We start from the raw sequence: 25,830 nt of genomic DNA on the forward strand, positions 1-25,830 counted from the left end.
CCCCCTTTTGAAATGACCCCCTACCCATTTTGTATGATGCCTCGTCCTGTGCCCCCATTGGTGCTGCCCGCTAGCTTATTGCACACACGGGAATGTCTATATCTCTCCCCTATATATATGGGATATTCTTATTGACACTCTCAATGTATCAAATAATTTGTAGCCTTAATTTTTTTGCCTTTTTAGTATAGCATACATTTTTTTTAATTAGGATAATATTGTCATTTCACATGTATATTCGAAAATGTGCATGACAATGGCATTGTATGATAATGACAATAATGATATGTTACTTACAAATTACTTTTGAAACCCTTAACTTAAAAGAACTCTTAAGAGTAAGACGGGGTAATTAAAAGGAGGTGTCAAGTTCTAAATACACCTATGGAGGTGTCATGTAGAAACTCCCACACATACATATATAATCTTTTGTGTCACTATGCCAAGTGAAGCATTTCACTTCACTATGATGTTTCTACCCTCTCAAATATTTTGCTGAATGGGGGCGAATTGGAAATTTTTGTAAGGGAGAGGGTTCCCTACACTGCTCGAGTCCAACTTCAGGCGAATGGGGGAGCCCTCTTTGGAATCTGACAATGGGGGGAGGAATAATGATATGTGAGGGGGTGTACAATTTCATTTTTGAGCTGGCGTTGTGCACAACTTTTTCCGTTTTTGTAAAATCTTGTTGAAACCAAAATTGGTTCTTTCACAAATGTGCAAAAGCGGATGTTCTTTCACACCAATGTGCCAATGATCCCTACAGAATTATCAATCAATAGTTCTTTCAAACTTTATCAGTGTTGGGTAACAACACAAATTCTCACAAATTACATCACAAATAATTTAGGTGGGCATTTTGTTTCCATTTCGGATTTTAAGCATCAACTGCAGATTCTCATATTTAACATCACCCTCTCCAGGAAGATAAAGAGAGAGATGAACAATTAGGCTTTTGAATTCCTCCCATCAGCTTCTTGAAATGACCTAGTTAGGAAAAGAATTTCCTTCCTGCCACCCATGTAGGGTAGAATATTAACACTATCTTCCTTCTAATAATTCTCAAGAATGCAGCAAATAGTCCTCTCTGTTTCTGTGAAAGTTGAGTTCAACAGGTGAACATATTGCTTTACCTGTTCGTTACTCTATCAACAAAACCAGTAATAGCTTGTGAACATTCAGACACAGACAGTAGCTTCCTCTCACTGATGATGTGCATGAATTTGCCATGTTATAAACTTTGTTAATGGTTCTTATTAGATCAAGAAGCCAATACTTCTAGGCTGGCAGCCTACCCATTATAAAAACATGGAGAGAGAATACCTTTTTTGCCCGTCTCGAATCTCTAATTGTATAGACTGGTAGTCTATACAGTTCGAACAGGACACCAACTCTCCGTAAAGTACACCTAAATGCAGAAAAAAGAGCAGCAAAAATGTACAAACTCCATTACCAGTCAGACCTTTCTAAAAAGGAGGTTGTGTTGGACAAGTGTGTGTCCATCAAACCCGGTTCGGTCCGGTTCGGTCCGGTTCAACCCGGTTCACCTTTGTATTGAACATTTATACATTTTAGTTTAATATTGTCACATGCGATATAAACTTTTTGAGCATTATGTGTCCGTAAGTTATACTTAAAATGGTAGTCACGACTAGGGTTTGGGCTGGGCACCCTTATCATATGGTCGTCGCATTGGGTATGCCTAGACATGTGATGTCAGGGTACGAATGCAAGTGCTCACATGTTTGATGTGTGCATTGGCGAAGAATCTACTTTGTCGATTTTCTCATGTATTACTGCCAGACGTAGGAAGGGATAGACATGTGTCACCGACACCCTGTACCTGAGGGAACCCTATCACTGCAAAGTGTGATCGCATTCTTTGGTTCATCAATGACTGAGACTCAAGCGAGTCAAAGCCGGTGTTCTGGGAATGCGTGAACACTTTGTGAGTGAAGGAGTTATCCAACACGGTCACCACTGCCCGATTGGGGAACACCAAGATAGAGACTGTCCGTGCATGGTCGGATCAGAATCTGGATCCAGTACCGTTTTGGAAATGGTTTTGCAAAATTTATTTTACATAAAATGATACATTATTTATAGTTATTTCAAATAAAGTGTTTTATCGAGTTTTGCGGGACCCGATCGGATGCACAGACGCTCTTATATGGACATGTACTATGGATTGGGGTTTAGCAGTACATGTGTACATGCCCTAGATTCCATAATGATGGTGTTGATTAGTGGGGGGGGTTGTATATGATAAATTGTTATCATATAGGGAGTTATTTGAAATTTACTAATTTAATTGACTCTTTATTTAATTAATGGATTTGGTGCTAATTGTAATTATCCATTAATAATTAAATAAAGAATCTAATTAATACTTTCCCTATTAGATTCTGCTTCTTCACCTGTGTAGCACTTTGAGTTTAAACAGAACTGCCAGACTGAGAGAGAGAGAGTCAGACTCTCACTAGGGCTCTATTAAATCTATATAGGATTTAATTAAATCCTATTATTATAAATAGGGGACCAAAAATACGCAGAAGAGGAGCTCTCCACGTTTTTGGAGCAGACACTCTCTCTCCTACGTTTTTGGTTTCTCTCTCTCCCTCTTGTGATCTCTCTTCTTCTTCTTGCTTCTCTCACCTGTGTTTGAGAGTTAGGGTTTGTGAAACCCTAGATCTGTGCTGAGGAGTTTGAGGGCATCTGGGATTGGCGTGTAGAACCTTGGTAGCACCATTGGAGGTTCAGATCTGTTTGCTTGGAGTGCTCATTGGAGGAAGAACCACTATCTATTGGAGGATCAACACTTGAGGCTCACCAGGTTAGCAGTTCTTTATTAATTCCTTCTGTTCATTGATTATTAATATTTATGGGATGCGAAAGAAACTCGAATCGATTATTTTCCGCTGCGCATTCAAGTATGGGATGGATCCCTCTTGCCATGTGATGGACTAGAGACGAGTTTCTCCGTCCCTATTGTGATAATTAATTTTATGGATTGCAATAGGGAAGGAGAAACCCTAATAGGGATGCACCAGGGTTCCCATGGGCGACCATGGGAAACCCTAAAATTAAAATGGGGCACCCATGGGACACCATGGGCTAACCCAGGGCGTGCAAAACCCTAAAGATAAATATCTTGGTCTCCCTAGGGAACCATGGTTTGATCCCTGGACCGTTGTTTGGCCAACAGTGTGGTATCAGAGCCACCTTTCCCACCCATGAATATTAGATAATTAATGGTTAATATGATTATCATGAGTGGGATGCAAGTTGGCACATGGGTGGTTAGGATATGGTTGTTGTAACAACCTTCCCATGTGCACATGGGTAGTTACAAGGTTGTTAGTGTGACAACCTACCCATGTGATGATGGATTTGGTTTGTTTTGTTTATTCCAATTATTGAAGCATGTATCCAATTAGGTTGTGATTACTAATTTTTATTTTAAAATTTTTTAATCATGTTCTATATGTGGGGGGGGGAGCGCACGCTACCAAGCCTCTGTGCACGCCCTTCCCCATGAACCTACCCTTGTGCGCATCCCCTTGTGGGCTGCTGCTTGCTGCGCCTGAGCTGCAGTCTTGTCCGTGGGCTTTAGCCTATGGGCGGCAGGCTGCGCCTACAGCCCAAGGCCAGCTCCGTGGGCCCTGTGCCTATGGGTCGCGCAGGAGTGCTGCGACTGCCGCGCAAGTGGGCCGCATGCACCCCCCTTTTTTTCCCTCCAGTTTTAAAAAAAAAAAAAAAAAAAAAAACAGATTTTTCAAAACAGAATTTTATTATTTTGTTTTGTTTTTGGAGGATGATGATGGGTGAAGAGATTCCCTCTTTACCCACTTGCAATTAAAATGCGATTTTAATTTTATGGGCTTGGATACATGATATCACATGCGATGTGGTGGTTCAATAATTGAAGGAATCCATGTTTTAATTTTTGGTTCACTTGCTTTAATGCCCATGCATGAAATTATATTATGATGTGATTATGGGAATGGCATTCTAATAAATGGATGGATTGTTTATGTATGTGATACATGGGGTTATGGGTGGATGTGATGCTTCTCTCTCTTTCTCTCTCTCCCCCTTTCTTTTTTATAAACAAATGTACTCCACCCCATGGGCAACCCAAATGGTGAGTTGGTTTCTCCATGCGGGGTTTCTTTATTATTATGGAAAGGAAAGTGTATAGAATTTTTCTAGGTTTCCATTGTAATTTTAGAGGCGTTAGGACTCCCAGGGCATGTAGATGGTGATCCACATGTGGTGCTCAAAGCTTATGGAGATGCAAGTCACCTACTTTGAAGACGTGATCGGACGGAGGAGATGATCGAGGCGTGGCATCCATGGCATGATAAATGCACCCAAAGTTATTAGTTTTATTTTTATTGGGAGGGTTCTTTAATTGCTTCTAATAAAAATGCCGTCATCCCATAATCACTTTTAATTAATGTTGATTAATTATGTTGTTTAAATCTATCCATGTATGTGAGAGTTAATTAATCCCTCTTTATTCACAATACATGTATGATATGGACTAGTCTTAATCGGTAGACATGTCCATGGCCTCCTATTGAAGATAAATGTAGAAAATGTGTGACATGACCCCGCATAAGCCGACAAGACATTGCCAGGACCTCTGTCACGCATTTATCTATATTTACCTCCATCTAGATACGTTAGGGTATGGATAGTGAGAGGGCACTGTGACAGTGGGCCATCTTTCATGATTCCATGATTCTAACTAATGCGATAGGTAAGTACATGACTTGGGTGTATGTCAGCCGACAGGATCTGGACATGACACCCAGGTGGCCGAAAATATTGGAAGCCCATGAGGCGGACAGCTTAGTCTACACTACCATGGTGTGTATAATGACTCCCGACAGGGTAAGTTATGCATGCAAGGGTTGTAGGTATCCAATTCATCTTTTGGGTTATGAGGGAAACCTTAATTATGAAAGACCATTGATGTGTGTGTGCTCAATTTATTATTTTCAATGGTCATTAATTAGCATGTGGTTATTTACTTGTACATGTGTAGATTAATATACGATGGCTGCCGTTAATTCCAACCTGTTAACACTCATTAGCGAATACAAACTTAATGGTACAAACTATGTCGATTGGTACCGGAGCATTAAGTTGCTCCTGACTGCTGAAGGACTGTACACAGTTCTAGATGAACAAGTTCCTCCTCAACCCGACCTGAACGATTTTGAGGCAAATGAAGAGATGCAAGGGTTCCTCATGAGGGATTCCAAGGCATCACTCTATATCCTAGGATCGTTGGAAAAATCAGTTGTAGACTCAGTCAAGGATATATGCACTACTGGGGGTAAAATGGATAAGCTTGCTGAATTGTTCAACTGGCAGTTGACACACGCACATTCTGATGCGGTGAGTCAAATCCATAACTCCAAGATGTCTCAGGGGACTCCAGTGATGGATCATGTAATGAAAACGATCAATCTGTTTGAAAAACTGGAATCCATGGGGACTGATTTCAGCCTGTGATACAAGACTGATGTGATCTTAGCGTCACTCACTTCTACCTACGCACCTTTTAGGATGTCCTACAAGATGTCCGAGAAGGAGATGGAGCTCACCGAGCTTGCTAATGCACTGGTAGAGGCTGAAGCGTCCTTGAAAAAGGACAAGGCTGAGGTCAATGCAACTGAGGTAAAGCCTTCTTCAAATGGGAAGAAGAAGAAAAAGGAAAGTAAGGGCAAGACCCTGAAAGCCAAGGGTGGGAAGTTTGGCAATAAAGGCAAAGGCAAGTGCTTCTATTGCAAGAAGGAGGGTCACTGGAAAAGAAACTGTCGTGCTTACTTGGTAACTTTGAAAGACAAGAAGCCGAATGAAACAGAGGCTGCTAAAGAAGGTACATGTGATGTTCACGTTCTTTATGAGTCTAATTTATCTTTTGAACCTACCAATTCTTGGTTGGTGGATAGTGGATCCACTGTTCACATTTGCAATGATTTGCAGGGGTTCAAGGAGACAAGGAACCTGGAAAGAAATGAAGTGCGTCTTCGGATGGGCACTGGAGCTGAGACCATGGCGTTGGCTGTGGGAACTTTTAATTTTAAATTTTAGTTATGCTAGTTTAGTTTTAAAGGATTGCTATTATGTACCCTCTTTTAAGAGGAAGATAATTTCGATTTCAAAACTTGTTTTGGACGGATATAGTTTTTCCTTTAATTCTAAATTGATTATTCGTTTTAATAATTCCTTTGTGGCATCCGGATATATGCAAAGTGGTTTGTATTTTCTAGATTGCCCTATTAGAACGAATGTTGTTTCAAATGTTGATTTGAAACGGAAAGCAGCTCCAGTGAACTCAACATATCTGTGGCATCTAAGATTGGGTCACATTAATGTGGACCGAATCAGTAGATTGGTGAGGGATGGGTCCTTAGAGAGTCTGAGGGTGGAACCATTCCCCACCTGTGAGTCATGCCTTCAGGGCAAAATGACCAAGAAATCCTTTAGCAATAAAGGTGCTAGAGCCACAGATCTGTTGGAGTTGATACACACTGACGTGTGTGGACCCATAAACATACAAGCAAGATATGGGTATGAGTACTTTATCACGTTCACCGATGATTACTCTAGATATGGTTACATATACTTGATGCGTAAGAAATCGGAAGCCTTTGATAAATTCAAAGAATTCCAAGCCGAGGTCGAAAGACAGCTCGATAAACGCGTCAAGTCCTTACGATCAGATCGTGGAGGGGAGTATCTATCGGATGAGTTTAAAGAACATCTCATATCCCAAGGGACAGTTAGTCAACTAACTAATCCAGGCACACCACAACAAAATGGTGTATCCGAACGACGCAATCAGACCCTATTAGATATGGTCAGGACGATGCTCACTTATAGTGAGCTGCCTCTTTCTTTCTGGGGGTACGCTTTAGAGACGGCGATATATATATCTTGAATAGGGTTCCATCTAAGTCTGTAGCCAAGACACCCTTTGAGTTGTGGAAAGGGCGAAAGCCCAGTATTCAACACCTTAGGGTATAGGGTTGCATAGCACATGTGCGAAAGCAACAAACAGACAAGTTAGAATCCAGGACTTCGAGATGCTATTTCTTAGGCTACCCCAAAGGCACGATAGGCTATTATTTCTATGACCCAGTTGACCAAAAGGTCATTGTAAGTAAACATGTCACATTTTTTGAGGAAGAAATGATGACCCAGAGGTCCGAACCAGTAGTCATAAAAGAGCTATCAGATGGCTCAAAAACGTCACTTCCAGAAGTGAGACCAACTGACATACCCGCTGAAACACCAACACCTGAGGAACCTCGACGCAGTGGGAGGACTGTTAGACCACCCACCAGGCTAACTCTTCTAACCGAAGAGGAAACAGTGGAAGAGTTCCACATGGTATCGGTTGAATCGGATGATGATCCGATGACATACTCTGAGGCTCTAAAGGATGTTGATGCCACTAGGTGGCTGGAAGCAATGCGCTCTGAAATCGATTCGATGCATTCCAACAAGGTCTGGACTCTAGTTGAGAGATTCAAAGCGAGACTGGTGGCAAAGGGTTATACCCAGAAAGAGGGTATAGACTATGAGGAAACCTTTTCACCAGTAGCGATGATGAAATCCATCAGGATTTTATTGGCTATCGCAAAGACACTTTGATTATGAGATCTGGTAGATGGATGTGCGATCGCATTTCTAAATGGGTTCCTTCAAGAGGAAATCTACATGAAACAGCCAGAGGGGTTCTCTTCCTTGGAGGAAGAAAGAAAGGTGTGCAAATTGCAGAGGTCCATTTATGGGCTGAAGCAGGCTTCCAGGAGCTGGAACATCAGGTTTGATCAATCAATCAAATCATTTGGTTTTGATCAAAACATGGATGAACCATGCGTTTACAAGAAGATCAGTGGGAGGGCAGTATGTTTTCTTGTTTTATACGTAGATGACATATTGCTGATTGGTAACGATGTAGGATTCCTTTCATCAGTAAAACAGTGGTTATCCACAACGTTTTCGATGAAAGACCTTGGTGAAGCTAGCTATATCCTTGGGATCAAACTCGTAAGAGATAGCCAGAAAAGGATGCTAGGCTTGTCACAGGCTACCTATATAGACAAAGTCCTGGCCAGATTTAGTATGGAGAACTCCAAGAAGGGAAGTGTTTCCTTCAGACATGGAGTCAGTCTTTCCAGATCACGATGTCCTCAATCTCAGACGGACATTGAAGAGATGAAGAGGATTCCCTATGCCTCAGCAGTAGGAAGTCTAATTTACGCTATATTGCACACGAGGTCGGACGTCTGCTATGCAGTAGGTATTGTGAGTCATTACGAGTTTAATGAGTGGAGGTGCCATTGTATAGAGGAGTACAAAATAGAAATCTATAGCCGATCCCTATTTTTATGAACACCTTGCATCATGTGATGCGGCTAATAAGGTGTTTGGGTTAGGAAGTTCCTAACATTTCTGGAGTAGTCCCTGATCTTGTCAAGGACCCTATTCCCCTGTTATGTGACAACAGAGGGACCATTGCACAAGCTAAGGAGCCTAGGGCTCATCAGAGGAACAAGCACGTGCAGCGAAAGTATCACCTCATCAGAGAGATTATCCAGCAGAGTGACGTGAGTATCTCCAAAGTGGACACAACTGAAAATGTGTCTGATGCCATGACAAAGGGTTTGTCACCAAGAGTGTTTGAGAAACACATGGAGGGCATGGGTTTAAAATGTATGGGGAATTGGCTTTGATGTACAAGTGGGAGATTGTTGGACAAGTGTGTGTCCATCAAACCCGGTTCGGTCCGGTTCAACCCGGTTCACCTTTGTATTGAACATTTATACATTTTAGTTTAATATTGTCACATGCGATATAAATTTTTTGAGCATTATGTGTCCGTAAGTTATACTTAAAATGGTAGTCACAACTAGGGTTTGGGCTGGGCACCCTTATCATATGGTCGTCGCATTGGGTATGCCTAGACATGTGATGTCGAGTCGAATGCGAGTGCTCACATGTTTGATGTGTGCATTGGCGAAGAATCTACTTTGTTGATTCCCTCATGTATTCACGCGGATGTAGGAAGGGATAGACATGTGTCACCGACACCTGCACTGAGGGAACCTCTCCACGCAAAGTGTGATCGCATTCTTTGGTTCATCAATGACCGAGACTCAAGCGAGTCAAAGCCGGTGTTCGGGAATGCGTGAACACTTTGTGAGTGAAGGAGTTATCCAACACGGTCACCACTGCCCGATTGGGGAACACCAAGATAGAGACTGCTCGTGCATGGTCGGATCGAATCGGGATCTAGTACCGTTTTGGAAATGGTTTTGCAAAATTTATTTTACATAAAATGATATATTATTTATATTTATTTCAAATAAAGTGTTTTATCGAGTTTTGCGGGACCCGATCGGATGCACAAACGCTCTATATGGACATGTACTATGGATTGGGGTTTGGCAGTACATGTGTACATGCCCTAGATTCCATAATGATGGTGTTGATTAGTGGGGGGGTTGTATATGATAAATTGTTATCATATAGGGAGTTATTTGGAATTTGCTAATTTAATTGGCTCTTTATTTAATTAATGGATTTGGTGCTAATTGTAATTATCCATTAATAATTAAATAAAGAATCTAATTAATACTTTTCCTATTAGATTCTCCTTCTTCACCTGTGTAGCACTTTGAGTTTAAACAGAACTGCCAGACTGAGAGAGAGAGAGTCAGACTCTCACTAGGGCTCTATTAAATCTATCTAGGATTTAATTAAACCCTATTATTATAAACAGGGGACCAAAAATACGCAGAAGAGGAGCTCTTCACGTTTTTGGAGCAGACACTCTCTCTCCTACGTTTTTGGTTTCTCTCTCTCCCTCTTGTGATCTCTCTTCTTCTTCTTGCTTCTCTCACCTGTGTTTGAGAGTTAGGGTTTGTGAAACCCTAGATCTGTGCTGAGGAGTTTGAGGGCATCTGGGATTGGCGTGTAGAACCTTGGTAGCACCATTGGAGGTTCAGATCTGTTTGCTTGGAGCGCTCATTGGAGGAAGAACCACTATCTATTGGAGGAGCAACACTTGAGGCTCACCAGGTTAGCAGTTCTTTATTAATTCCTTCTGTTCATTGATTATTAATATTTATGGGATGCGAAAGAAACTCGAATCGATTATTTTTCACTGCGCATTCAAGTATGGGATGGATCCCTCTTGCCATGTGATGGACTAGAGACGAGTTTCTCCGTCCCTATTGTGATAATTAATTTTATGGAATGCAATAGGGAAGGAGAAACCCTAATAGGGATGCACCAGGGTTCCCATGGGAGACCATGGGAAACCCTAAAATTAAAATGGGGCACCCATGGAACACCATGGGCTAACCCAGGGCGTGCAAAACCCTAAAGATAAATATCTTGGTCTCCCTAGGGAACCATGGTTTGATCCCTGGACCGTTGTTTGGCCAACAGGTTGGGGATCAACAATTCCAAGTTTCCAACATGACAGAACACAAACCAATGAATGGAAATTTGAAATGTTTATTAATGGAATATTATGAGTTCGTGTGGCTTTTTCTTTAACAACCAGATGCAAACCAAGTCAGGATCTAAACAGGGGAAAAGACGAATCTCTTGAATTAAAAAAAAAAATTGCATATGCAAAGAGTTGTGTGCTTAACTTAAAGTCAAAGAAAGATTCCTAATTCAGATCTTGATGAGAAAACAATGGAAGGAATGGCACCTGCCTTCAGTGCATAAAGCAGTATCCAAAACCTAAATACACAGCCAAGAATGCAAAGAATTCCTGCAATGACTCAATAATACTTCCTTTTAAGGCAATACAAAATGTTGCCCAAATAAGAGCATGCGAGTAAAATTCTGTGGACATGAACTTGACAGATCTCTTGATTTACCCTGAGAAATCCTTCTGATTTAGTTGAGCCAAACTGCCCACAATTGGCAAGTGGTGAACATTATTGAAGATTCTTAAGCTGTGTGTGTAAGTCTCAAGAGAAGAATTCACAAAGTGGATATCCAGCAGAGGGGAATAATAGGGAAAAATAGGAAACTAACAGAGAACAAACTGGAATAACAAAATAAGAAAACAAGCTAAGAAATAGAATTTAGAATATGGATATCGAAAATTCCAGAACTAAGGGAGTATTTCAAGTAAGAAATCAATAGAATACGGTAACAAAATATCACCCGCCGAATTACAGATCAATCCGAACTGGAATAAACTCATGGGAGAAAATTGCTTCAAAAACAAGGTATCACCTAAAAGACCGCAAAGAACTTGAAATCACTAATCATAATTTTGAAGAATGGAAAAAGTGAAAGTAAGAAATGAAAACTAAACCAGTAAAATTATGAAGAGCAGTAATTGAAGTGTGCCATCAAGTAAAATTTCTTATACTACCAAGTTAGATATATAATTAAAAATCACAAACTTCATTTCCCTAGGGAAGCTCATTCATCAAACCTGGGTTTTGAGTTAACATAAACAAAAACAGCTTGAGAGGGGTAAAATTACGAAGAGCAGTAAATTGGTTGACAGAAAAAGTGGTGATGCTCAATGAATTTTGTCCTCAAGGTCATATTTTGGGAATATCATTAAATTTTCCAAGGCTTTATCCACTACAATGGGCTTCTCTCCTTCACTTGTTACCTATAACTGTGCCACATTGTAGACGTTGAATTTTGGCATCTTGGAAGTGTGACTCGGCAATGATGATCAAACCCGACTGGCTTGCGTGGTGACCAAATGGTAAAAAATTACCAATTTACCCTTATCCCACTTTTTGTAACCAAACTGTCCCAAGTAGAGCCCAAATCCCTGGGATAGCCTTATTTAACCATTTTAAGCCCACAAGTGAAATTTTACTCCAATCTAACACCTTTTGTTAAAATGACTGTTTTACCCCTGGCATGGTTCTCGGTATCTGGACCGCCCGATTTGGCCCAAAACACTTTGGATGACCTTATTTGGTCATATTAAGCTTTAATGTAAAGTTTTGGCCAATTCAGATAAGTTTTGTGAAAATGACCGTTTTGCCCCTGGCCTAGTTCTCTGTATCCGGGCCACCTGATGTGACATGAAATCATTTTTATAACCTTATTTTGTCATATTGTGCTTACACGTAAAATTTCATATAATTCCAGTATCATTTGGACCTTGATCGATGTGAAACATCATTTATGTGTTTTCTTTGATATCCGTGCCAATTTTAGATAAAATAAGGCCATATCGGCCACACGGATGGAAAGTACGTGTCGAGACCTTTGCAACGATGTGTGGCACGTCAAAATCGGCCATCTAGTTTGGGAGATATTAGCATTTGAATGTGGACCCTTAAAATGGAATATAAAAATAAAAAAAATTGACTGAACCGAATCAGACCGGGTTAACCCGACCTGGACCAACCCAGCCTGCTTGGGCCTGTCGGCAGCCTAGCCATGTCAGCAGCATAGGCTGTCGGCAGAGGCTACGGGGCCTAAGGCCCATGTGCACAGGCCATGGCCATGCACCTGGCCGCAGCCTGCATGCGCACAGGCCACAGCCCACCAGCCCCAACCCCCTTTCTTGTCAATCAGCATTGAATGCCCATGGCTCATTCAGTCATTCTGTCAACACATTTTTGCCTATAAATAGGCTGTGTTTTGGAGAGGTAAGACACCTAGAAAAATTCAGGACAAAATACCTTCATGAATTTCACGATCCCCTCTTTCCATCAATGCATATAGATCCCCATATCATGCTTCCATAGACATAAACAATTCCTCAAATATCCCTTGTTCACCACTCTTGCCATTCGGGGCAACCACACTTGGAGCGACTTTCGGTGCCTTTTGACAATAATTCCGATCATCCAAGGATATGTAAACTGAGCCCAGACATTTCCACGCTTCAAGGGTAGTTTTTATATATTTTTAATTATTTTTATGTATTTCTTTTGATTTTCTTTATCTAAAAGATGTTGTTTTCAGTTAAAAAATCTTCAAAACTATCACAAGAGTGATTAAATTCTGAAAATTTTAGGGAAGATGTTCTCCACTGTGCTTGATGTCCATTAATTTTCCCGAGCTCTAAATCATGTTTTATGTGATAATTTTACCCCTGTGAGTATTTAGAATTTTATGAAATCTGAACCTGTGGGTGGGGATTTGGACAAAATCATTCTGACCATGTTAAATATCATGTTTTGATTAGTGGGTGTGGGCTCTGGTTTGATCCAATTCGGATCTGTGAGAGGGTTTTGTACTTTTCTTTGTTTTCCCTTATTTTTAGCATTTCAAAAATATAAAAAATAGTATCAATGCATAAAAATTCATAAAAAAATTATGGGATACATATTTCATCAGGATTGATTTTATGGGATCATTAATCACTGATATGAATGTTTGATCATTTTCATAGGTGTTCCCTACCATGTTAGGCATGTAGATGTCATTTTTCTATTTGTTGTGAAAATCCAAGAAAATCAGAAAAAATATATTTTTAAACATGAAAATCGGTTTCAAGTTGTTTTATAATGTTTTCATATGCATACATGCCCACCATGAATCATAACCATGCGCAAAAAGTCATTCTTACCCTCGAGGGCATTTTTGTAATTTACCAAATGCAAGCCCATTGTGCCATCCAGTAGTCTTACTCAACATGTTTAGTAATTTCAGAATGTTTAATGACATATCAAATACCTTAAATGACTTAAAAGTTCTTGTTCTAGCATTTTTACCACTTTGCCCTCTAGGGGCATTTTTGTAATTTTGGTCATTTTGATCCTTAAGCCATTTTGTTTATCAAACTTATCCATGATATTACCATTGCCCTAGGATCTTAATAAATTTGCACAATTGACCGTGTTTTTTTTATCATAGAGTTAGATTTTCTAGCTTAGGTAAAATAAATCAACTAGATTAATTAGGGCGCATAATGTACATAATCACCTAACTTATGAGTGGTAATTAGGATTAAAACATTAATTTTAATTTGCCTAATTAGGTCCACAAATTTCAACAAAGATAATCAAAACACAAAAAATAAAATAGTTTAATTATGTGCATAATACGTATAACACAACAGTATATAATAGAGTTTGGTCTAGGAAGACCGGTCGTCGGTCGGGCGGTTGCTGGGTGCCTGACACCTTCCCAGCCCGCAATTTGACACTTACTCAGAGATCTGGAGCAGACCATCCATTGAGTCATTGGAGTTAATTTAGCGCCTTTCTGCGAAGGATGGGCACCATTTGTGGGTCCTAGACCCCAATCTAGGTAGTAACTCCCTACACCATCAACAATAATCCCCGCACCGCTCCCACGCTCGGGTGCACGACGTCAGAAAGAGGTCGCGGATCGATCTTCGTCCATTGTGCCTACACACATATAGATAGAGACTACTTCCACATTACATCAAATTTTATGTTAAGGCAAGTTTATAACAACATGACTCTTTCTTAAATTCCATGTTAGTACTCAAATGGGGAGAACAAGGAGCCACATAGAAGCAATAAGGAGAGAAAACAAAGAAAGGTATATACAAAATGTTTTTACCAACACAATCATGCAAAATCCATGGAGCTGATCTTACAAGGGAGCTTCCCTTCTGGTGGACATTGCTCAGGTTCACATCCATCAACTCATCCTATTTCATGGGAATTTTGGTGCCTCCAGCCTCCTGAAACTCACCAAGGATTCAGTAACTGAAAATTTCTCATTACCCAATAAATATTAACTTGATTCTTGATGAGTACCAAATTAAGTAAGAAAGTCCTCCACAGCTGTTGCACTGGCCAACTGGAACAGATCTATATGTCACACTTGGATAATTGTATTTGATATGCTGAAGAAGCTTTAATGCATTTACAATACTTGTAAACACCACTTATGAGGGGAAATTATCATCTGCCAGATAAGATTATGCACCATGAAGAATCCTTACCAGCATTACCTACATGTTTCAGTTCTACTTCAAATCTCAAACTTCCATTAGCTTCACCTCGTTGTGGCCACTCTTCAATGTTCTTGTCATATGTTCCAGTGTGATGCCATCCAGCTCAAACCTGTAGTATCACAATATACAACAAAATGAATTAGAGAATCTTCTCAACTTTTTTGCTTTCTTTCACCACCAAAAATACACACCAATCCGGGAATCCCGCTTCCTAAATTAGTATTACCATATGAAACACAAATTCAAGCAATAAAACACTGCATATAATGATAATGGAACCTATGCTTCAGTTCAATCATCTGAGAGAGAGTTCAACGTGCCTATGTAGGCTAGTTTGCAAAAGCAGAGAATGAAATTTTTGTTCTACATTTTTTTTTTTTTGGGGGGGGGGGGAGAAAGGAAAAATTGTCCTTATTTTCTCATTGCCGCATTCAGTTGCCATTTCATTTATCAAATAAGACCAAATAATTGATCAGACAGCATCATTAACCATGACTACATTTTAAGCACTACTTTTAGCAGACTTTTTGTTTTTGCAATGCATTTCTGCAATTCTCTGATTGGAAGTATTCAGCAATGTATTCTTGTGATGAAAAAATAAACTAAATAAAGAATAATTGCAAAAGTTTGTCTGTCTAAAAACCTAGTATGTCCTTACTGATATGATAGTTTTCTTTTCAATTTGATAGAAAACTCAAACAGAATCACAATTGGGAGCTACTGATTGAAATCTCCTAAAGCAATTCCAAAAGAATGAAATGTTGTACAACAAGAAGCGGGAATTTTTTTCAAAGAATTTTAACGAAAAGATTTAATTCATGCATTAGGAAATTGTTATGAGTATATCCTACAAGCTTCACATTAAGAAAATATAGAACTCCCAAAACAATTACAAAAAGCATCCAGAAAAAGTGAAGACTGAATTAATGCCCACCAGTTTCCCCCCAAATTAGATATCTGAGAGCCTTCAAACTATTTTTTCTAGTTTGTTTAGTTCAAGAAGCAGAGTTCAGGAATGCACTTCCAAACTACCACCAGGATTTCGTAGTGATAAAAATTCACAAATAGAAATCCGACGTTACATAAGCAGCTTAAGTTCAAAACAGAAACAAACAATCAGAATGACATCCAGTCATGGTCTACTCCATCTCCCATCCCCTCGAGCACCCAAAAGGAAACTAATGCAGTGTAGTCACTACAAGAAAAATGGTTATTTACGACAGTATTTTTACTATGGAATACTTTTACCATCGTAATAAATATTATTTACAACGGAAATATAATTCCATGTGTAAAAGGTCCTACTTTAACGATGGTATTCTTTCAATCGCAATTAAAAACTCTAAAGCGACGTAGTTTAGTTGTCCATCGTAAATAGGTAGATAATTACGACGGAAAATTTTTTTTATGATTAAAAGTCCTTATTTTCACCATAGTATTTTATTTCCGTAGTTTAATTATATTTAAAGGGTGGGTGGTAGCAACACGTTCGGCTAAAAAACTTATTTTCACGTTTTTTGGTGTTAACCGTACATGTGGCATGAAGCAATCTAAACCATCAATTGATTTTCTTCTCGTCACTGGTTCTTAGTTTTTACGGTGACAATTTTTTAGCCATTATCGTTGCTCGCCCTCGGCCCTTCCCCGCCCTCTGTCTCTCACTCTCTCTCCTCTGTCATTGCAAACCCACATCACCATGCTCTGTCTCGCCAATTTCCCATTCTCTATTAAAGTACGGAAAATTGTTTTAATGAGGTTTTTGTATGCAGCGAGCCAGAGAGAGATGATTTTTTGGGTTTACGAATTGGGGGAATTTATCCCTATATTTTGCAGGCTCTGACACATACTTGGTTCCTCTTAGTTTCCATAAGATTTTGAACATCAGCCCTTAAGCCATTCTGTGGGCTCCCTTCTGCAAGTGAAGAGCTGATAACGTTGATTCATTTTGATCTTCCATCAATCCAACCCACCCTACAATTGCACCTTCAGACTATACTCATCAACGCCAAGATCGAAAGAGTCTGGCAGCAAATTTGCTATGTTGTTATCATCATTATAAATGCAGTTCGCTGATGAAGCTCGCCTCTTCCTGATGTTGGTAAAGCTAGTAGTCATCGAACCATGTAGAGGTCTTCACCAACTCCCACCACTCTGCAGAAAAATCCTCTACTTGGCGGAAGGCTATTGGAGGCTTTGCAACGAAGAAAGAGGCATCTGGGTTTAGCGTTAATGTTCTTCCAAAAGCTAATTGACCAAATTACCATTATCACAGAGACTACACCTTGGTCCAGTAAGAATCTCACGAAAGTAGGCTTCGAAAAAATACCCATCAATAATTTTCGAATACTACCTATTCCATCTGCAGTTATCTCCTAAGGACCCAAGCATATATCAAAAAGCTTGGAGCTCTCACTAAGAAATCACAGCCCTTCATAATCTAAAAACGAATAGAATAAGAGAACCAAAATCAGGGAACAAAACCATATCGGCAAGAAGCAAAAAAATGAAGTACAAATCTAATCAAAAGCGATGAAATTAGGAAAAAAAAATCGATTGATGAAGAGGGCAGAAGGAGAGAGAGAGAGGGTGGGGAAGGGGCTGCCGAGTTTGCAGTGGAGAGGAGAGAACAGAGAAGAGAGGGCAAGGCAGGGCAGGGTGGGGCGGGGCGGGGTGAGGCGGGAGATGGAGAGGCATGGAGAGTGGAGAAAGATCACCACCGCAACCGGTTTTAAGTAAATAGTACAACGGCTGAGATTTGAAGTGGCTAAATCAACAATTATCAATTGAAGAACGTCCTGTCAAGCTATTATTTAACCATTAAAATGACGGATATAAAATGCTGTCGTTAATAGAGTATTTTTTCCGTCGTATTAGGTTTGGAAATGGCACGGTTTTAGGTTTTTTTTTTCTTTTTCTTTTTATGTAACACGGTTATTGAATTCCCCGCCCCCTTGTTTTGGTTTCCCGCATTTTTTTATCATTCCCGCAATCAAACCCTCAGATTTACTAGCTCGTCTCTGTCTTTCTCTTTCACTCTCGCCCTACCTACGAACAGTTCCTTCTCAGTCATGCCCTGCGAACTCCTCTCTTCCCTGTCAGTCTCGCCCTACACGCTCCTCTCATCTCTCTCTCGCCCTCAATCTGTCACTGATTCCTTTCGCCCTACGAACTCCTCTCATCTCTCACGCCCTCTCAATATCTCTGTTATCATCTCTCTCTTTGTGGGTTTCCAACTGCTTTTTGAGGAGAATAGATCAAAGAAAACAAAAGACGCTGCTGGGATTGCTTTCCAGAGGTAAAATTTCTTTTGGCATATTGTGTATTGAGCAATCTTGGTTTATTGTTTGTTTCTTTGTAAAAATCTGAATGCATCTTTCTTCTATTCATTGTGTATGGAGGTTCAGATGTATTTTTTTCAAATGAAACATAAAACCCTAGTACAGAGGATACACGATGGAGTGGGTTTTTTTTTATTTTTTTGTTTCTCTTTCCTTCTTCTCTCTATTCTGTTTGTTCTTTGTATTTTTCTTGTAAATTCCTTTCTAGAACCTTGAACTACATTAATAATCCCTTTGTAGATTATGTGCAGAACTTTGCTCTGATGTCTAGAGAAGTAAAACTACAGTAAGAAAGATTAAGAATAGGACCACACATTTTATCATGAAAACTAGAAGGGTTCCAATGGTTTGATCGAGGATTGGAAGTTGATAGGTGATAGAGAGAGATGAGAGACTCTAAATGGGGGAGAAATCTTTCTTTAAGGTAAAAAATTTATTTTAACGTTGATTACATCCTTGTATAGGTCTATTGAACCTGTATTTATTCCCTTGTTAGTACACTTTATTTGGTTTTCCCAGAATTTTATGGCATCAAAGCCTCTCTGCCTCCACAGCCTATGAGATCCTTGAGTTTCTCTGTTAGCCACAACCGTCCCCACTCTGTTTGTTGGTTCTTGCAACAGATCCGTACTTTGGTTCCTCTCCAACTTGTCCTGCAATCTGTGACTATCATCTGGAGCTCTTTCCTGTTTTGCTGGTTCCTACAACAGATCCATCATCTGTTCCTCCTCGACCTTGTCCTCCAATCTGCGTTTAACATCTGTTGTTCTTTCCTATTTGCTGGTTTTGCCCACAACCACCCACCTAGATTTTTTTTCTAAGATAATACATGAATTGGAAAGGGCACTTATTTCTTCTCTGTTTTTTGATTCTCCACTTTATCTCTATTCCATCAGAGCATTTAGGTGAGCTAGATTTTTATCTAGAATAATAAATGTATCCAAAATGTGTTTTTTATCTCCATCCTGGAATTAATTGTTCCAACCCTATCAATTTCTGACTTTCTTTGGGAAAGTGCTTTGATTTTCAGTCCTCGAACTTTGTCCTCAATGATAACCTGAATTGTTTGTTGTCAAATAAATGAGTTGGAAAATATCAGACATACTATATTTGCGCTTCTGAAGTTCAATCTTTAGGTGAGATGCATTCACTTGCTGTCCTTTCATATCTAAGAAATTATCCATGATATTCAATTGTTTGTTTGCTAAATTTTGGGATTGTACATTGTCACCACTATATTTTTTGCATCGCTTCTGATATGAATGAAGTCTTTTGATGATGATTTTTTATTCTGCTTCTTGAGTTGTTCTAGAGCCCAAACTACTATTCCCACTAGTAAAAATCTCCATTACTGTCCCTTAAAATCCAGCCATGTACTCCTTTTTGTTTTTTCCTTATTGAAGCCTGCATCTCGGTTTAGAATGTGTACAATAGGATCCATTGCAGGCCAAGTTACCTCTGGACACTCCTTTGATTTGCACGCATTTGTATCACCACCACCAAGAGGTTATGGGTCATCTGCCACAGCATTACCCTGCCTAGGCGCTATGCTTATGTACAAAACTGATAGAATGAAAAAGAGGGTTAAGTCTTCTACCATCTTCCAGGGAGAATCAGAGATAGGACCAACCAGTAAGTCTGTTACAAGCTGAGAATCCCCTTCCAACATAATATTCATCTGATGATGATTGAGAGTCAGTTGAAGTGCTTTACGAGCTGCTAAGGCTTCAGCCACAAAGGCATAAGAAAAGCCAACATAAGAGGCGAACCCAAAAATAAATTTTCCAGAGTTGTCTCAACAAACACCACCAGTCATGACCAGGGGAACCCTAGCATGAACCTTCAAAATTAAGCTTGAAAATAGTACTAGGAGGGGGAAAGGGGGGGGGGATCCAAGCAATATGAATGCATATTTTAAGAGGAAATTTTGTAGTTAGAATCAGAGAAGTATTTAGTAGCTAATCTTTTGCTCCTAAAAATAACTTCAGCAGAGGTGGGATGTTCATCATTATATAATGCAATGTTAAAAGAGAACCAGATGTTCCAAATAATAAAATAATAGAGGTTGAGCATGCGTAGATCCAATCCCTCTCTCTATTGTCAATTCTTAGACTATTTAAGCCAGTGAACCAATTCTTAGTCTATAGATGGCAAACAGTTTGATTTCATTAACCTCTCCCACAATGATTGCTGAGGAAAAAGAAGAGACCACACAAGTTTTGCAAGAAGAGCTAACTTCAAATTGAGGCCTCTAGATTTCTTAGATTTGCAAATGGTTCTCCATCTAATAGTGGGAAATTGAAACCTATATCCATTGGACCAAAAGAAATGAATGCTAGAAGAGTCCAATTTTTTTAGGGTATCTGCCATAGAGAAAAACATGACATATAATGTTTGGGAAGAGCAGAAAGGATTGATTGAATGAACACTTGTTTCCCTGCTTGACTTAATAATTTAGATTTTCAAGTACTGAGTGCGAGATTAACTCTATACAGCAAATCAGAGCATTGAGATTTGCGAAGTTTTCCATGGAAATAAGGAATAAGGAATGCCCAGATAGATAGATGTAGCCGATGTTGACTGAATATTAAAGGTCTCATAGAAAAGCATCTTCATTGAAACAGAGACATTGGGGCTGAGTGAGCTTTAGTCTTGAGGAGATTGAAAGATTGACCAGATTTATACAGAAGTCCTCCAAGATAGATGCAATGCTCAAGCCTCTTGAAGAGTTGCATGACCAAATAAAATAAACTCATCCATAGAAATCTTAACACCTCGAATCTTCTTTTCAAAAGTAGCCAAATAGGGATGAGCTAAGAGAACTTCGGCACATAAAACAAATAATATGAGGACAGTGAATCACCTAGACGTAGCCCACGAGTTGGCTTGAAAATTTTAAGTGGAGAAACCATTAAGAAGAATGGCAACTTGGATAGTTTGGATACAAAACATAACCATATCAACCCAAGATGGCATGGCAACTTGGGGAGTTTGGACACAACATAACCATATGAACCAGTTTCTTTAGAACTATTCAGCTTGAAGTACACTGGCAGACCCCACTCACTTACTACCTCTAATGTTATGGATCCAACCGAGCCTTAGTATGCTGAATCACTCTTTTTGTAGTCTCCTCTGGTAAGGAAAGCAATTGTAGACCATGTTTTTGCTTTCCAGATCACAACAGAGAAGAACTCACATGCAAAAGAACCAGTAGTCCATCGATTCTCTTCTCCCAGCAGCTAAGAAACACACATTGCTTACTTTAATGAATCAAACCCTTGGAGCTACTCCCTTTTCTTGAGCCTTTCCATATGAAAGAAAGAAAAAGTATTTAAATAAAAAGCGAGTGGATGTACATTCATACAAACCTCATACCTCCAATTAACCCATGCTTCCTCAGTAGCCCCTACCACACTTACAATAAAATTAAGGCGAGAGATTGCTGCCTGGGCCTCTAGAGTCTGCATGTGTACGTTGGCCAATGGGAGCGTACACGTCTTTTTATAATGAATGAGTTCTTCAAACAAGGAGAGACCCCATATATATTTATAGCAATTGGTTGGTGTGACAAGTACTGTGTAAATAACTTTAAATTTTGAATTATAATGTGGGTTTTGAGATAGATTTGAAAACTATGGATAGCAAATGGTCCCTTGATTAATATCTCTATATAGCAGCATTGATCATCTTTTCGAATCCTAGATAGATAAATCTATGATGTGTGTCTCTTTAACAGAGATAAATATTTTTTTAATAATTGATGAGGACAAAAGGCTAATATATATATATTCCTATATACCTACCTAGTAGTTGTTAGTAACTTTAACCGATATATGGAAGGAAGTTGGAGAACAACCTGATGACGTGGATAGATACTTAAAAAGCTAAAAGATGTCTTGTACTGTACTGTACTGTCCAGGATAAAGTATCTGAACTTAATTTGATGTCTACAGGACTATAGGTACGCAATACATATATGGAACAGGTTCAAGGTATATATTTGTATAAGCAAGTGATTTCCATGTTTGCTGAAGTTAATTTATTCGATGCCCATGAACTAGCTCAATGGGGCTTTGCTCATCAGTTTTTCTGTAATAGTTTTAGCTTTCAATGTAGAAGAAAGTTATGTTTTCTTATTCTTGTCATCTAATTTAAGTTTCACCTTATGTGCATCTAACCCCGTCTAGCATATCTCTTCTACAGTATGGCAAATTTCATGGAAATGAAGAAATAGATCTCTGCAACTGACAATTTGATTGAACAAACTGAAGAATTCCTAGAAGGGATCACTTACTGGGCCTGGTATGAGCTTCTGGTAGCACTGAAAGTTTGAAGAACAGTTACTCTCGGGTGAATTGGTGGTTTGAAGATTTTGCAAGTTTATGTAGCCATGGCGAGGCTGTCATCCATGCCATTGTAGTTTGTTTTTAGTTTTCATACATGAGGAATTTTTTTGCTACATTCCCTGTTAATCCTGACTATATCATGGTTCATCTGTAAATTGGTTGAGAGATTAAGAAATGATACATCAGTAGCTCAAAAGATGTTAAAGATTCATAATTTGTGTGTGTTCATAATTTAGTATCTAGTTCACTTGGGCAGCTAGAATGTGCTTGCTTGGTTGTGCAAAATGAAATGATTTCATTCCAAGTAGCAAATCCAATGCAGTAGAACTCGAAGTAGGTGAGTTAAATTCAGTGAGCTATCTTGAACCATGGCACAATGTCACCCCCTATTTGTTGACTGCTTTCAGGTTTTTCTCTTTTTGCTGTGAAATGTGGACCTTCAGGCAGTGGTAATTCTAATTCTACTCTTTTATCTCCGAATTTAAATAGAGAATGGAAAAAAGAAGTTTAAGTTTCCAAGAAGTGTTTGATTTTTAGAATTACAGATTACCTATTATAGGTCTTTTTAAGTCATACCTTGTTCATTCTCTCAGCTTTGCCATGGTTCATTTGATTCTATTATATATATGCACTATATATAAGACTCTGCCTCTACAAATTCTAGCTTTGTCCCACCTCTTGTATACGCTGTGTTTGGGAGCTCAAGGGACCTTGCTATTGGCCCAGTATCCATTGCTTCTCTTATATTAGGGTCAATGCTTAGGCAAGAAGTATCCCCTACCAAAGAACCTCTCCTATTTGTTCAACTGGCCTTCACTTCAACCTTCTTTGCTGGTCTTGTTCAAGCTTCTCTTGGAATTCTAAGGTAAAATTATAATCAATCTTCTTCTTTACTTTATGGGGGTCTATAAGGTTTGAAAGGTTATATAAATGGTTTGATTGATCTTTGCAGGCTTGGATTTATAATAGATTTCCTATCAAAGGCAACCCTTATTGGGTTCATGGCAGGTGCTGCAATAATAGTCTCTCTGCAACAACAGAAAAGCCTTCTTGGCATCATTCATTCACCAAACAAATGGGTTTGGTTACTGTTTTAATCTGTCTTTCATACAACACATGAGGTGATGATTTCTCTCTCTTAAAACCCACAAAAAAAAATCAACTTCTCTAATCTTCTTTTTTTTTTTTTTTTGTTGGTTTCTTGGTGGCTTTTTGTGCAGTGGTCATGGCAAACCATAGTTCTGGGCTTCTGCTTCCTTTTGCTACTTCTTGTGGCAAGACACGTAGTACGTTATTGAAGCATACTTAAATAATCCTATTGGGCCATCACCTTATATTCTCACTCTCAACCCTTCCAAACACCCTTGTCATGTGTATCCCATTACTCAAATCCATGTATGGAGATGATAAAGAAAGTCTGATGATTCAAGCTATGGTTCTACAGTGTGTTGTTTGGTATACTTGATGTTTTTCTTGTGTGAGTATAGAGCAGCCAGGAATATTCTGATACAGCAAAAGTACTTCAATGGTACCAATGGAATTATTAATACTGAAAGAAATGTGGACAACCATGGAGGAGTTCAAAAGCTTGGAGGTGGAAGTGGTGGTGTTGACTGGGCATTAAAGTTTGTATTAGCCCTTTGAGTTGTAACTATAATGTATTGTATCATGTGTCATAGGGCGCGTATTTAGGATGTTGTGTAATAGTATTCTATTATTGAATAATATTGTATTTATCTTTTATTGAAATGCAAGTTCTACATTCTTGAATATACATGATGATGTATTTCTTCCCTTTTGAAGCATGGATGTATTTATAGGAATTTATATTGTATATAAAAAAATAATTTTTTTAAATAATATTTTTATTTACTATGGAATTTTATTTCTGTCGTATAAACACAAGTCTAAACCACTACTATACACACTATATCTTAAACGACGTTATTGTATAATCGTCGTATATAATATATTTTTAATTACGGTGTTTTTCTTCCGTCATATATACTTTATTTTATGTTATGGAATTTTTTGCCCATCGTAAAAGAATTTAGAACCCATGTTGGCCATTTTTCCATCGTATATGGATATGACGGCAATATATCCGACGGACTTGCGACGGAAAATTACCATCGTACATGAGGTATTTGCTACGAAAAATAGTTTTTGCTATGAAAAATTTCCGTCGCAAAAGGCCAAATTTGTTGTAGTGAGTGGAAAAGAAATTTTATGAGGTCTCAGTAGTATCTTCAATTTCTCAACTTCGATTGAAAAGCTGACTCTTTAGCCTTAGGTCAAGAGCTACACCCATTTCACAGATTGAATTGAAAGATGTTTAATATCAATAGTTTTTTGATATTGAAGTACTCAGAAGACTTCAGTCTCATGGCAAGCATTTCTTTTAGACAAAAATATGCCACTTCAAGGTAAGTGCCACATTTGACTGCATTCTTCTACCTCTTTTTCCCTAGTGGGATATCTGTCTAGTTTCTTTGGCTATTTGTTTTCATTTAGGGTGCAAAACCTTCTTAGTATCTCCTTTTAAGTGCTAGTAACTTTTTCATTTTTTTTCAATAACTCTCATAATTCATCCTAGAATAACCATGGCTTTCTCTAGTAAACAATCTACTAACTATTACGACAAAATTTAAATTTCAAAGAAATTTTTAGACTTGATATTGGAAAAAACTTGTATGCAAAAAATCTTGAAGAGGTCTTAGAATGAGACCTCAGACATCAGAACAACCATCCAAGCCAAAAGTTCGCTGTAACATTTCAACCTTGGAAGAAAATTATTTTTAAGACAATATAACAATCTTAATTGTTAGTCATTTTGTATTCTCACAAAGATCTGTTGTTGTAACAGTAATTGAAGACAAAAGAGAATACTCTTTGTAACGATGGGAATCTCCAGGAAAACTCAAAAAATATGGGGAAAATTTTTCCTGAAGGTAACCATCCACCTTAATTTTGTTCAGAAATGTAACAACATAAACAATTCTGTAAGTAATATTATCACTAACCCAAAGTCCCAGACAACATAGCTAAAGCATGAATAAGATGTAATCATTAAAAAACTCATTAACCCTAAAGGCAAATGATAAAACCAAAAAACATTACCAAAATTGGATGGCAAAATGTAGTGTTCAGAAGTACTTTGATATCTTCTCTAGCACTT

The 25,830-nt window shown here is 38.7% G+C and overlaps 1 protein-coding gene and 1 long non-coding RNA gene across 2 annotated transcripts in view; both read right to left on the minus strand.

The window, feature by feature from the left end:
- The window catches only part of LOC122655030, a 34,253-nt gene that overhangs the window by 4,011 nt on the left and 4,412 nt on the right, over positions 1–25,830 (minus strand). The window lies entirely within an intron of this gene.
- On the minus strand, positions 651–10,764 carry LOC122653765. The gene is made up of 3 exons (XR_006331851.1): positions 10,689–10,764; positions 5,124–5,126; positions 651–663 (listed from the first exon to the last, which is right to left on the minus strand). It is a non-coding gene; the product is annotated as an uncharacterized LOC122653765 (long non-coding RNA).

The sequence above is a fragment of the Telopea speciosissima genome, chromosome 3 (genome assembly GCF_018873765.1).
Source record: "Telopea speciosissima isolate NSW1024214 ecotype Mountain lineage chromosome 3, Tspe_v1, whole genome shotgun sequence".
Lineage (NCBI taxonomy): Eukaryota > Viridiplantae > Streptophyta > Magnoliopsida > Proteales > Proteaceae > Telopea > Telopea speciosissima.